This window comes from Typopeltis vanoorti, chromosome 6 (genome assembly GCF_054136105.1).
Source record: "Typopeltis vanoorti isolate ZY-2024b chromosome 6, IOZ_Tvanoo_1.0, whole genome shotgun sequence".
Lineage (NCBI taxonomy): Eukaryota > Metazoa > Arthropoda > Arachnida > Uropygi > Thelyphonidae > Typopeltis > Typopeltis vanoorti.
The window spans coordinates 10,166,733-10,179,977 of record NC_143554.1 but is presented as its reverse complement, the minus strand read 5'-3'; the positions used below and the strand labels follow the sequence as shown (position 1 = coordinate 10,179,977).

The 13,245-nt window shown below is 34.0% G+C and overlaps 1 protein-coding gene across 1 annotated transcript in view; it reads right to left on the bottom strand.

Annotated features, from left to right (window-relative positions):
* Nucleotides 1-3,450: 3,450 nt before the first annotated feature.
* LOC150105278 (integrin beta-PS-like) overlaps nt 3,451-13,245 on the bottom strand; it is a 151,451-nt gene continuing 141,656 nt past the window's right edge. The window contains exon 9 of the mRNA XM_090394063.1: nt 3,451-8,916. The gene's annotated coding sequence lies outside the window, so the exon portion shown is untranslated. The remainder of the gene's footprint in view (nt 8,917-13,245) is intronic.

The window sequence follows — 13,245 nt, the reverse complement described above, 5'->3', positions numbered from 1 at the left end:
AAACCAGTCAACCAAAATATGTACACACAGATGAAGTCGGATCAATGCCTTATGAACAGGAAGAATGGTTTCCTTATTCCTAATAGTTAGTGTCCTTCTCGAACACAGCAATTAACCTCTGTGTTAATTTTATTATCTTTGATATAAATTCCCTGCGCAATTTTGGCTTCCTCAGTCTCCTGAAGTGTAGTCTGAGGTGTGTGGATTTATATTAAAAGCAAGCTGTTATTCCACAGAGTCAAACAGCAGTTCCCCTCACATAAAGAAACGCAATAAGATAAACTCATGCTAGTTAAGCCCAACTTCATTAGGCATAATAATTCAATTTTGAACTATTTCCAGTTATTTGAGAAACGAATGAATATCACAGTGATCACTGAACCAGTTCAATAATCACATGAATCTATTGACATATTGACAGGAAGCTAATTCAGGTTATTTGTCATCAGAGAAAGTCAATGTTACGGGCTGAAAATTCATGGAGACCAAGCGAAGTGCAATAATTAATGAATAAAATCATACTGGATTAATAAACATCAGTGTTATGAAGCTATTTCATTTCTGTGGTCAGTTGTCTCCAACTTCCAGCTTAGAAATGGCTTGGGGCCATTCATTTTGCTGTAGTTTGTGCTAATAGCACTGTATGTTATGGATGAGGCTTCAGCATTTAAAACCATTCACTATACACGGATTATTAAAGTGTATTACACTTAACTTCTACAAAAATAATTTAATATTTTATGTGACTCCACACCAATGAAAAGTTATAAGGTACATACATTAGTATTATGGGGGGGGGGAACAAGGGATGTTTTCTATCTCTATTCATTTTTATCAATTTTTTTTTTTTTTTCATCTGGTCTTGAAACCTTCCTCTAGAGCAGGGGTCGCCAAACTTCTTTGACCGTAGACCCCTTCAAGAGTTTCTTGACTTTTTATCGACTCCCTCTATTTTACTATTACGTAATTATAATAGGACAAGCAAAAAAGACGCTTATGTGAGTTTTTAGATTGTCTATTTTATAGTTTATATGTTTATTGTATGTATAGTATAGTATATATTATTATACTGGCTTAACGTCAAAGGGATACGTTTTTGACGTCCTTCTTAACATTACATATTGTAACAAAATAATTAAAATTGAAGTCAGTAAGCAAAGTCTTCTTCTTTCACTGCGCGTTATTCCCGGTTCCTATGCAGGGTCCGCGTGTTACTTAGATGCGACTCCCAACCGACCTATCGCCTAGTCTGCCTCTGGGGATGGGGGGGGATATTTTTGACTGAAGAAGCGTATCTTCACGGGGCCGGTTTGCCTGCTTGCGGGATGGAAAACTGGCGGGAAAAACCCTACTGCCCGCGCCCAAGACCGGCTAACTTGGCTATGCCTGAAGAGCCTCAAGTTCCTCACGTCTCCGACGGAAATCGAACCTGGGACACTTTTAATTCTAATCCCCAGGCATATGATTGCGAAGCGCAAAGCCACTAGGCTAACTGCGCGGACAAGTCAGTAAGCAAAAGTAATAAGTTTAAATAATAACCCTACTCACGTATTTCCATAGGATGTACAAAACTACCAGCCCTGCTCAACTCTTCAACATTGAGAAGTTTAGTTCGTGAATGAATAACGATTGAATTATAATATGTATGTTGATGAATTTTAGAACATTAACGCTCACTTGTATGTCGATGGGCAAAAATGGGAATGAGATCGAATACGTGTAAGTAAATAAGCAATCTCGCTCCCGTCGCGCCGGCGACCACCGACATCCGTTTATTCGTAAATACGTCATTTTGGCCTGCGTAACTATTTTCGTGACCTTGCTCCATCTTACCGGTCCTATTCATGTCACTGTTCCCACGATTCGCTCTTAATTGCGTTATCATTCAGGATGGAGTAATCCAAGTTAACCGAATTAAATATTACCCGTACAATGATGTGTTATATTTTTCTATCGACCCCTAACAATGTTATATCGACTTGTGGGGGGGGGGGGGGGTCGATATCGACCACTGCTCTAGAGACTAAACATGGAACTTTTCCAGCCACTTTAGGCCTTCAATAAACAGGGCAGTGGTCTCACAATCAGCGGCAGCTCGGCTCGTACATAAGCACTGCGACACTGCAGCACCCCCAAGGAAAAAATGAAAAATTTAAATTTTGTTTGTGTTTATAAATAATAACAATGCTTACAACATTATATAAATGTAATACAACATGTTAAAGGTTACAGCTTATGTTTCGATAGTGATTGAATAGTTAATCATTGGAATTGTTCGATTAACGCTTTAGATTACGAAACAAATACACTGCGATCTAACGCAGTGTCAATATTACCACGTTTGACCAATTGCTGCCTGACTCGCCGATATTCGTTTGCGCTTGTGATTGCACGTTACAAGTCATTCTGACACTGTGTATCGTATGCTGTGAGTTATTTTTGTGAGATACGAAACTTTTATTATTGGTGTTTGTTCGTGGTGAGGGTGAAATATTTTTAATAAAGAAATTTTTTAATATGTAAATTTATTTATTAATAAATTGGTTACTGATTAGGAAAAAATATTTTTTTTTAAATTATTATTTTTTTATTTTGTATATGTGGCACCCCTCACTTAAAATTTTCACTGGCCGCCGCTGCTCATAATCATGTCCATCCATGGCAGAATTTGAACCTGCAACTTATTTGGAGAGTGGATGTGCTAAACATTTGGCCAACCAGGTCACCATAAACAAATGCATGAACATAAAAGTAATTTCTTCATCTACTCTCACATATGTGTTCCTGTTTGCTGTTGTAAAGCAGATTCTTTCTATCTTATTGCAATAATTAAATATGGAATTACAGCAACTTCCTGCATTTTCCTTTCTATTATTATTACTCCTATATGAAATTCAAAACCCTAATTGGGGAGGGGGGAACTACCTTCTCAAAGTTCATTTTTTTTAAACTTTAAAAAGCACATTCTCTTCTCTCTTGTTTGTGTGCTTCGACTTCTGAAATGACATATTCAGAGCAGGAGTCCATCCACTTTGATCAATTCCTCCCCTTATTTCTCCAGTAATTCCCTCCCTAGTAACCTCTATCATCTATTCTTCTTCTTTAAAAATGATTTATCTATTTCTCTATTACATTTTCTTCCTTTCTTCCTTAAGGAGGGAGAAGAGAAGGAAATCTATCCCCCTCCTTGTCCTATGAAATACTCGTTACTGATTATCCTATGGCCTATATACTCACTTTTCAAATTTAAAAAAAAAAAAAAAATCAGCGTACCTTCACAAATAATAGACACATGCATGTGTATTGTTTGTGAAGGTATTCTGAATTGTTAGCCTCTAATAATTTACTCAAAGCAAAGTGATCCACCAAAAGGGTCTGTAACACAAAAAAACTTGATGCATATGAAATAAGTTACAGCATAAAATACAAGTATTTCAGCAAGTTTTATTTTTAAATGGTCATTTATTTCATTATAGGAAACATGATTTACAATGTTTTCAACCATATTAGTTGTGTAATACATTAAAAAAAAAGTTCATATTTAAACAGAAACAAGATAAGTTCATAAACAAATTATTTTTATAGTAAAATAACTAGATATCATATGATAGAATGCTGAGCTCTGCTTTTTATGAAAAATATCTGGATGGAATCAGTTAATTTAGCACGTGACAAATTTCTCTTAATATATCTAAACTCTGTAATAAGATTTACAGAAAGTTCATTTTCTTCAAGTTACACATTTGCTCTGCATTTCAGAATATAAAACACTGACATCTTGAGTTATATATATGCAAACAGAGGTTTTTTTTTTCATAATGTTAACTGCAAGGATCAGAATATTGAAAAGAGACCACTGCAGTTATATGGATTTAAATGTTCTTTGGATATATATCAGTTGTGAAACTGTAAAAATCATAGCAGTCAAATCTTTCACATCAATTTAAACTACCCTTCCTTTCTTTTGTAAATAATGTGATTTTATATAAGACTAAACCTATTAAGAGTGTTAATATATCTTACTTATTATAAGAATTTCTAAAAAAATAAATTTTACTTTTAGAATAAAGTTTCTAATTCTTTCTGGTTCTTTTTTTTTTTAATTGATAAACTGCTTCAATAACTAACAGTTTTTATCAAAATGTAAGCAATATTGATCCAGACCTATTTTGGAAATAATCATAACTACTGTCTTATTAAATAATACTCTGCTACATATGCATGAAAGACTGCTGCAGTAACCAAATAATGTGATTTAATAAAAGAATTAATCTCAATAAAAATTTTATCAGAAAACAGCAATTCTGAACATGATAAAGTAATTGTACACAAATAACTATAATCAGACACTGTATTAGCATTCTCTATACAACACTGGGATAGTAGAAGAATGACTATAATTGGCATAAACTTGTTGCCCATGTGAAATCTTGATCCCTTATATGGTGTTTGGAATGTTGAGCATGGAAAAAGTTGAGCAGATACAATTTACATATTCTAATGGATAGGAGGAGGAGGATGATATATATGATAGAGGCATATCAGTTGGAGTTGATAAAGGGTTCTTAACCGATTAACGTTGAGGAGGTGTTTCATAGAACAGTGGAAGATGGGGGGGGAGGTAACAAGGGGTCATCCCTGGTATCTATAAAAAGGATATGAACAAAGGAGAGAATATGTTTGCATGGAAAGTTGTGAATGATTGGAATGCACTGTCTGAGAATGTGGACGTATTGACACATGGTGGTGAAGCTATGATTCTCTCATCTGCCCACAGATGAGAGAATCATAGCTGGCAGAGGCCAAGACAAATCAATTCATGTTGAAGGGAAGAAAGGAATAAGGGATGTACAAATTAGTTACCAATATGTGAAATCATGTGCTTTCTTGTCTGTCACTATACTAGCTTGATTTTTTGCATTGGTTTCTTTCATATTTATTTGTATGATGGATCCAATACCATCAACAGGTTCTGGTGTTAAACCTTAAAGTAGTGCTTGCAAAAGAATATTGCATGATGTGCTGACATTCTGCAAAATAGAATTGTTAGATGGCAGTCTCCTTGTTCAAATTTCTCAGGCCACAAAATGTGCAAGTGAATTTGTGGGTGTATCGGAGTTGACTGTTAAAAGAATTTGTAAGGAATCAAAAGGTGAAGATAAGCCACAATTTAAATCTCCTAAAAACTGCCAGAGAAAGGAAACCACTGAAAATGTAGCTTTGAATGATTTTGATATAGGCATTATAAGAAGCACTATTCACGAATTTTACATGGTCGAGAAAAAAAGTGCCAACTGTTCCTAAATTGATTCCTGTGCTGAAAGAAAAAAATTAATTTTCCTTGGAAAAGAAAAACTTTAAGGAAAATACTTCACAAAATTGGATTTTGTTTCCAAAAGTCAAAGAATAAAAGGAGACTTATAATGGAGCAAAGTGACAGTTTTATCTAGAATGCAGTATTTGGGAGCAATACAATGTGTCAGGGAGGAGAAAAGACCGATTGTGTATCTAGATGAAACAAGGTTTGACAGTAATCTAACATTTGGAAAATATTGGCAATCTAAAGAAGAAGAGTGTGGAGTGTATAATAATTTTGTGTGCTGGTGGACAATTTTTTTTTTTTTTAATCAAATTCAAATTTAATTTACAAAGCCAGTTCAACAACTGGCTTTGTAAATTAATTTATGAAATCATGAATTAATTTATGAAATATTTGTGAAATCATGTGCTTTCTTGTCTGTCACTATACTAGCTTGATTTTTTGCATTGGTTTCTTTCATATTTATTTGTATGATGGATCCAATACCATCAACAGGTTCTGGTGTTAAACCTTAAAGTAGTGCTTGCAAAAGAATATTGCATGATGTGCTGACATTCTGCAAAATAGAATTGTTAGATGGCAGTCTCCTTGTTCAAATTTCTCAGGCCACAAAATGTGCAAGTGAATTTGTGGGTGTATCGGAGTTGACTGTTAAAAGAATTTGTAAGGAATCAAAAGGTGAAGATAAGCCACAATTTAAATCTCCTAAAAACTGCCAGAGAAAGGAAACCACTGAAAATGTAGCTTTGAATGATTTTGATATAGGCATTATAAGAAGCACTATTCACGAATTTTACATGGTCGAGAAAAAAAGTGCCAACTGTACCTAAATTGATTCCTGTGCTGAAAGAAAAAAATTAATTTTCCTTGGAAAAGAAAAACTTTAAGGAAAATACTTCACAAAATTGGATTTTGTTTCCAAAAGTCAAAGAATAAAAGGAGACTTATAATGGAGCAAAGTGACAGTTTTATCTAGAATGCAGTATTTGGGAGCAATACAATGTGTCAGGGAGGAGAAAAGACCGATTGTGTATCTAGATGAAACAAGGTTTGACAGTAATCTAACATTTGGAAAATATTGGCAATCTAAAGAAGAAGAGTGTGGAGTGTATAATAATTTTGTGTGCTGGTGGACAATTTTTTTTTTTTTTAATCAAATTCAAATTTAATTTACAAAGCCAGTTCAACAACTGGACATTACGATGGTCAAATGAATTCTACATCTTCAAAAAGTGGACAGAGGAAAAGCTCATTCCAAACCTTCCTAAAAATGAAGTTGTTATAATTGTTAATGAGCCATACAATTAAAGAAAGTTCCAAATTCTTCTAATAGCAAGCAAGCCATTATGGATTGGCTCTCTGTAAATAACATCTCATTCCCCAGATATGCATAAAATTGAGTTCCTCAACTTGGTCAAAAGAAACTGATCCAAAACTAAACTATTTAAATTCAACATGATGCTCAGAGAGCATGGATTCCTAGCTTTGAGACTACCACCATTCATAATTCATCATGGTGATATGAATGCTATTCGGTATGTTTGAGCAGAAGTGAAAAATTTTATTCGTCATTGTAACGTAATTGGGGATATTGATATGTTGAACCTTTTTTAGTTTTCAGAACAGGTGATTAAAAGTATTACAGTTCAAAACTGGGAAAAATATTGCTCTCATGTCAGCTAATTGGAAAATATGTATTGTGACAGAGATGGAATTATCAAAGAATTATGTGAACCTTTGTTGATTAATAAGTGAAAGTAGTGGTGATTCAGATGACTATGAAGACTATAACAGGATTTCATAATTTTTTTTTTCAAAATTTTATACATGGGTTTGTCAAAGAGTCACAAGTCATAAATAATTAATCGGTTTAGGACATGAAAGTGTCTGAGTTCTCTCAACTGTAATTTTAGAATGGCTAAGTGCATTTGAAAAAAAAAATAGTTTTTCTGCATAAATTTTTTTTTATACAAACCTTTCTTAAAAATAAAATTTTGCTTACAATATTTTTTATTTATACCTTTTTACAATTTTGTTAATACTATACGTAAAATTTTTCAACTGTTATACAAACAAAATAGTTTAAAACTTTAAAAACTAGAATGTTCATAAAAAAAAAGAAGCTAATTTTCTGACATATAATAATAAGCAAACTCATCACACGAGATGGAATGAATGCCCTGTTATCAGAATGGATTAGTCTTCTGCTATATGCAGAAGCGTAGAGGGTTATCTCATCTGTCGAACAGTATAACAAAAGGACCTCCCACAATAAAGTATTAATAATAATCCGGAACCTCAAAAGATTAATGTTTCCATATTTTAGATAGTTTCCACATCCATATTTATTCAGAGTAGGCAGGGCAGCTGCAGATTCTAAAAGAAAGTCTTTCACTTCTAAACTTGCTGGAATGGAGCATGGTGGTCCCCTCCAAACCCCCATTTGATTCTGTGTGTTGTATCATATCTAAAGCATGGTGTGTGCTAAGTCTGACAATCTACAATCATGATTAACCATAGTCGTAATTGTAGATGTATTTTTTTATGTTGTTCTATGCAGATGGTAACTGACATTTCTGTCTGTAGTTGACCACTTCTCAGGCACAAACAATTCAATACATACTGGAAATGGAGAGGAAGGAGTTGGTCCTTAAAGAAATACATAACGACATCCATTTTCAAGTGAGATTTGTATTTTTTCAGATGTACCTTGGACAGTGGGAATGATGATAGTATTTATATTACTAAAATCCCTGAAAAGAAGGTTGTGAATTGAAGGAAGGATTTATTTTTTTGAATGTGTAGGAATTACAGCCATTACATAGGAAGGCATGCCATATATGGCCAAGTTCTGCTGTAAGGGAGGCTTCATTATAATAAATGAAGGAGTTTAATAATGCTGTCACATTCCCATGTCCAAAGCCTTTCCTCTTAGTTTCTGGTGTGTATTGAGTTGTGTTCCTGCAAGGTAGTCTACCACTGACATATAGGATGATCAGCCATTATCCATGTGCAGAACATAAAAAAATACATCTGTAATCATGATTATGCTCAATCAAGCCAAGCAGACCATTCTTTTTTAAATATGACACAGAGAATCAAATGGGAAAAGCCACCAATTGAACTGGAAAAAGTTTAGAAGTGAAAGACATTTTTTAGAGTCTGCAGCTGCCATCAAAATCCAGCCTAATCTGAATGCATACGGAAGTGTTAAACTACCCAAATCCGTTAGCCAGAGTTAACTGCATAAGTGTGTTCACAATACTTACAGCTGCATGTTATGAATTTTCACAGAACTAAAGGCATAAGCATTTGTTAACAAAGACCAAAGACACCAACTGCCAGGGTAAAAACAAAGAGAAACTGAAATGTACAGCAATGGCAATACATCCTGTGGAAAACCACATACTCATCCAGTTTAATTTACAATATTTTGGTATAGAGAATTTCTGAAGAATGATTTCTGCTGAGAATTTTTCAAAGATGAAGAAGTTTTGTGTTAGGAAAAAAGAAGGATGCTTAAATTCTCCAACTCTTACCGTATCCACCATAGTACAACGTGTTATAGGCTTCAAAACCAAACCTCTGGGATTGACCTAAAAAAATACACATACTAATGAATTATTTTACTAGCAATTCTGGCTAAAATTCCATCCTAGTAAAATTTAGCATAATCTGTGATAGAGCCATATGACAAATGAAGGAATAAGTGTGTAACAGAAAACAAATAGAATGCATGTAGGCTTAAATTCTGATCATCACTCATGTTGTACATTTAATGGAAATTTGCTCAAATATGCAGGGATGAAACAAGAACTTAATGTTTCTAATATTTCATTAAACTGTTATTTTTATTTAATTGCATTCCTCTAAGTCATGTGCACTTCATTTCCATTAATTCTAGAATATGAGAAAACAATATAGTTAAATCAAAGAGTAATTTAATTAGAACAAGTCAGATTTAGAAACTCTCCATAAAGCTGCATAAAATAAAATATGTTCCCTATTTGATCAAATGTAATATAAAGATACATTTTAATGCACTTAGCTTAAACCCTGAATAAAATTTACAACAGAAATTGAAAATAATCACTATTAGATATTTTCTAGATTATTTACATAATAGACATTTCTAGATATTTTAGTCATGTGATGTCTCTCTTTATGCTACCTACAGAAACACTCTCTCTTTCATACACAGAGAGAGAGAGAGAGAGAGAGAGAGAGGATTGGGTCATTTGCTCAAATGAGATACTGTAAAATGAAATACCCTGATATTGCTGAAAGTATTTTTTAAAAAATACTCACCAAATTACAAACCTCTATAACCCAGTATTTAAATTATTAATATGGAAACTAGACCAGGGTATCATCTCATCTCATTTATATATTTCTCAAACTTTGAAGATCATTTTCCTTCAATCTTACCACATATGCACCATTCTAAAGATTAGGCATAATCTTGGTCTCTATTGCATCTTTTCATCTGCCTCTCCATCTCAAAAGACTCCAGTCATCTAGGATCTTTTGAGATGGAGAGGCAGATGAAAGTACCATTGGGCGCTTTAAGTTCAGATGTATAATAAATTTAGTTTAATCCTTTATCCAAGTGTAGGCAAACAAAGTTTGCACCTGAAAATATCTTCAGGACCGAGGCAAGGTGGTACATCTGTTGGCAACTCATAGCAAAGGTGGACCAAGCTCTCATCTCTCTTTGTCTTAGTATCTCCCATAATGCAAAGCACATCTCCTTGTGGACATGTATAATGCTATGCATTAAGGGAATGGCCACTGCTCAGACCGGTTTCGACCTTTATTGAGGTCTCGTCAGTGGGAGGCAGACACAGAAGTGGTGATACCAAGGCAGACGCAATGGAAAGGTCAGATTGCAAATTCTTGTAATCTGATTTTGCTTTCCTTGCCATGCTGGTCACCTTTCTCTTTATATACCCTTTGCAGCATTTTCTTCTTCTGGAGCTCATGCTTAATGATATTACTTATTCATCTAACTCCTACCTGATTAACTCTCCTTACCCTAGGTATACAATTTAATACTGCTTCCTCTAGATGATCCTTAACTATATCCCATGCACTACTAATATCATTACCTTGCAGTGTTTTATGCCATGGTAGAGATTTAAGCTTCTTCTTAAGCATGTCATAATCACTGCCTTGTAGTTCCACAAATACCTCTTCTTGATAGACTATTCCTCATGTTTTACAATCTCCCAAGTCAAGACTGCATGATCACTTTCACCAATCGGAGGCAATGCTGTCACCTTGGTTATGGATAGCTCTGCTGATCCTATGACCAGGTCCAATACTCTCCCACCCCTAGTTCCCTACATTACATGCTGCCTTAAGTAATTATCTCTCAGCAGGTGTATAAAGTCTATTTCCTTCCTGTCTATATCTCCACAGTTGAAGTCCCCTATAATAATCACTTGATCTATACTCATTGTACTAATTTGGCAATGCATGTCTTCCAGATCATCTATGGAACTTCCAACCAACTGTATATTTTGTCTTACTGGCCTTAATCTCACACTAGATTGCTTTGAATGAACAGCCACCCTCCCATCTGTCTCCTATTCTTTTTGGTTGCAATTCATCTGCTATCATCAGCAGTGCTCCTTCCCCCATCCTGTCTTCTCTATCATCCCTGAAAAAAAATATCTAATATCAAGTTCCAGAAATCCCATTATGTCTCTCACAACAATATTATACAGTGTTCTTGTTCATGTATATATCACAATTCATCATACTTTGTTTTTATTTCAGTCAAAACACAAGAAAAATTAGCTGCCATTATGTGTTATCGTTATGGTACTTTACTTGAAAATAGTAAATCTTGCACATTTCAAACAAAACAAATAAGTTTTCCATATCATGAATACATTTAAACTAAACTACTTATCATTTTTAAGAAATACTATAATCAAAGTAATGCATTCATTTACAGTAAAAAGTGCCTTAGAAGACAGAAATATACGATCTGATAATGTTGGAGTCTTGACAGGTAACAGATTGATTTGAAGGAAAATTGTAGATAGGAAGTTAGTAATGATGTAAGTTTTTCATGTAGCACTATCATATCATATCATATATACTATCATAAATGCAGTTCTTAAGACTGCTCATAGGCTATAAAAGAATAGACAAGATAAGAAATGAAGAAATAAGAAAACAATTATCGATAATTAGCATAACAGAAGACATCACAAACTATAGAAAGAATTGGAAAAACTATGTAGAAAGAATGAAAAGAATGAATGAGGACAGATGGCCAAATATTGTCTGGAAATATAAACCAGAGGGATACCCAGGAGGAGATGGGCAGAAGACTTTTTAAACCCTTGAAAATGCTACAGGCAAACAACTGCCTAATACACAGAGCCAAGAAGAAGAAGAAGACTATCATATCCTGTACACTCCTTGAGGGTACATATCAGGAATTTGATGATGATGTATTCATTCAGTTGAATATTATCCTTACACATATATGAAGAATGCACAACATATGTAAATAGATAATCTATTATTTAAAAAAAAATTGTGCATTTTCTCAAAATATTACATTGTGTGATTTCATTAACAAAAGAAATGAGTAATAATAAACACAAAAATTAAATTTGCATAATTTAATTATAGTATTATATCCATACATTCTTAGATGTATAATTGTAATATGGTATAGTACTGTCCTAAATTTATTTTTGCAGTTTACATGCCTGAACTAGTTCAGTGTAATTAAATACTTAAACATTTTACAGGAACCAAACCCTGGAGATTCAATGGCAAGCCTTGAAGAAAACCCTGATTGATTCAGCCAGAGAGGCATGTGGTGAGGTTGTCTGCAAGGATAGAAAAATCAGAACTCCATGGTGGACACAGGAAGTTAAAGAGGCAGTGAAGGAAAAGAAGAAAGCATATCAAAAGTTCATGGCAAATAAGTCAGCTTTTGCTCTTAGAGAATACAGAGACAAATGTAAGCAAACAAAACACTGTGGATGCAAACTGCTTGCATTAAGCTGGGCAATTTTTGCACAAAGCAAGAGCCATTCGTAAACTGGAAGCTGCCCATCATGGTCAAAACACATCTTTAAAATTTTGATACCAAGGGCTTTTGCAATTGTATTTAATTCTCGTTGATTTTTTGGTGATTGATGATTAAAAAAAAGCATATAATTTATCCATAAATATTTCAAAATGATTTATTTCTTTAATGTTTTTTATCTAATCGTCTAATGCTAAGTGTAAACGATGAGCGCAATGCCAAATCACAATGTTGGGAAATTTTTGTAGAAGTTTGATTGCAACATATGATTTGTTTCCTAACATTACACTAGCTCCATCAAAACAAAATGCAATGAGATGATTTTTTAAATAGTTATCAGAAAATTCATATGAATTTAAAGTAGCAATTAATTATAGGTAGCATGTATACATTCCATGGTTTTCTAGTTCTGCAAGATTATTAAACAAGAAGAACAAGGGGCTCACAAATCTGAGAAAAATTTAATGAAGGGCTCGCGCAAGCCGCTTATAGCTCACCACTGGATGCATACATGCCACATGCATAGCAAGCTACAAAATCCTCAAGTATGCTACAAATAATGTATTTTTCTTTTCAATATTAATTTTTATACAGCTCAAAACTAAATGGGGATCACTTCTATTTCAAATCTCCTGTAGTCTTGTATCCCGAACAAATGTAAAGATATCATTACCTGCATTAACATGGCCAATAAGGCATTTTGTGTGTCGTGTCTTCCTGTGAATTTGTGCACATGTTTATGATAGTACATAGTATTAGGAATCAGCAGTCTGTGGTCTGAACAGAATTCCAACATGTGCAGTCAGTTCTCATTATAGCAAACACCACTATAACCCACCAAAAGTCCTGATGAAAGCTCTGTAGGTAC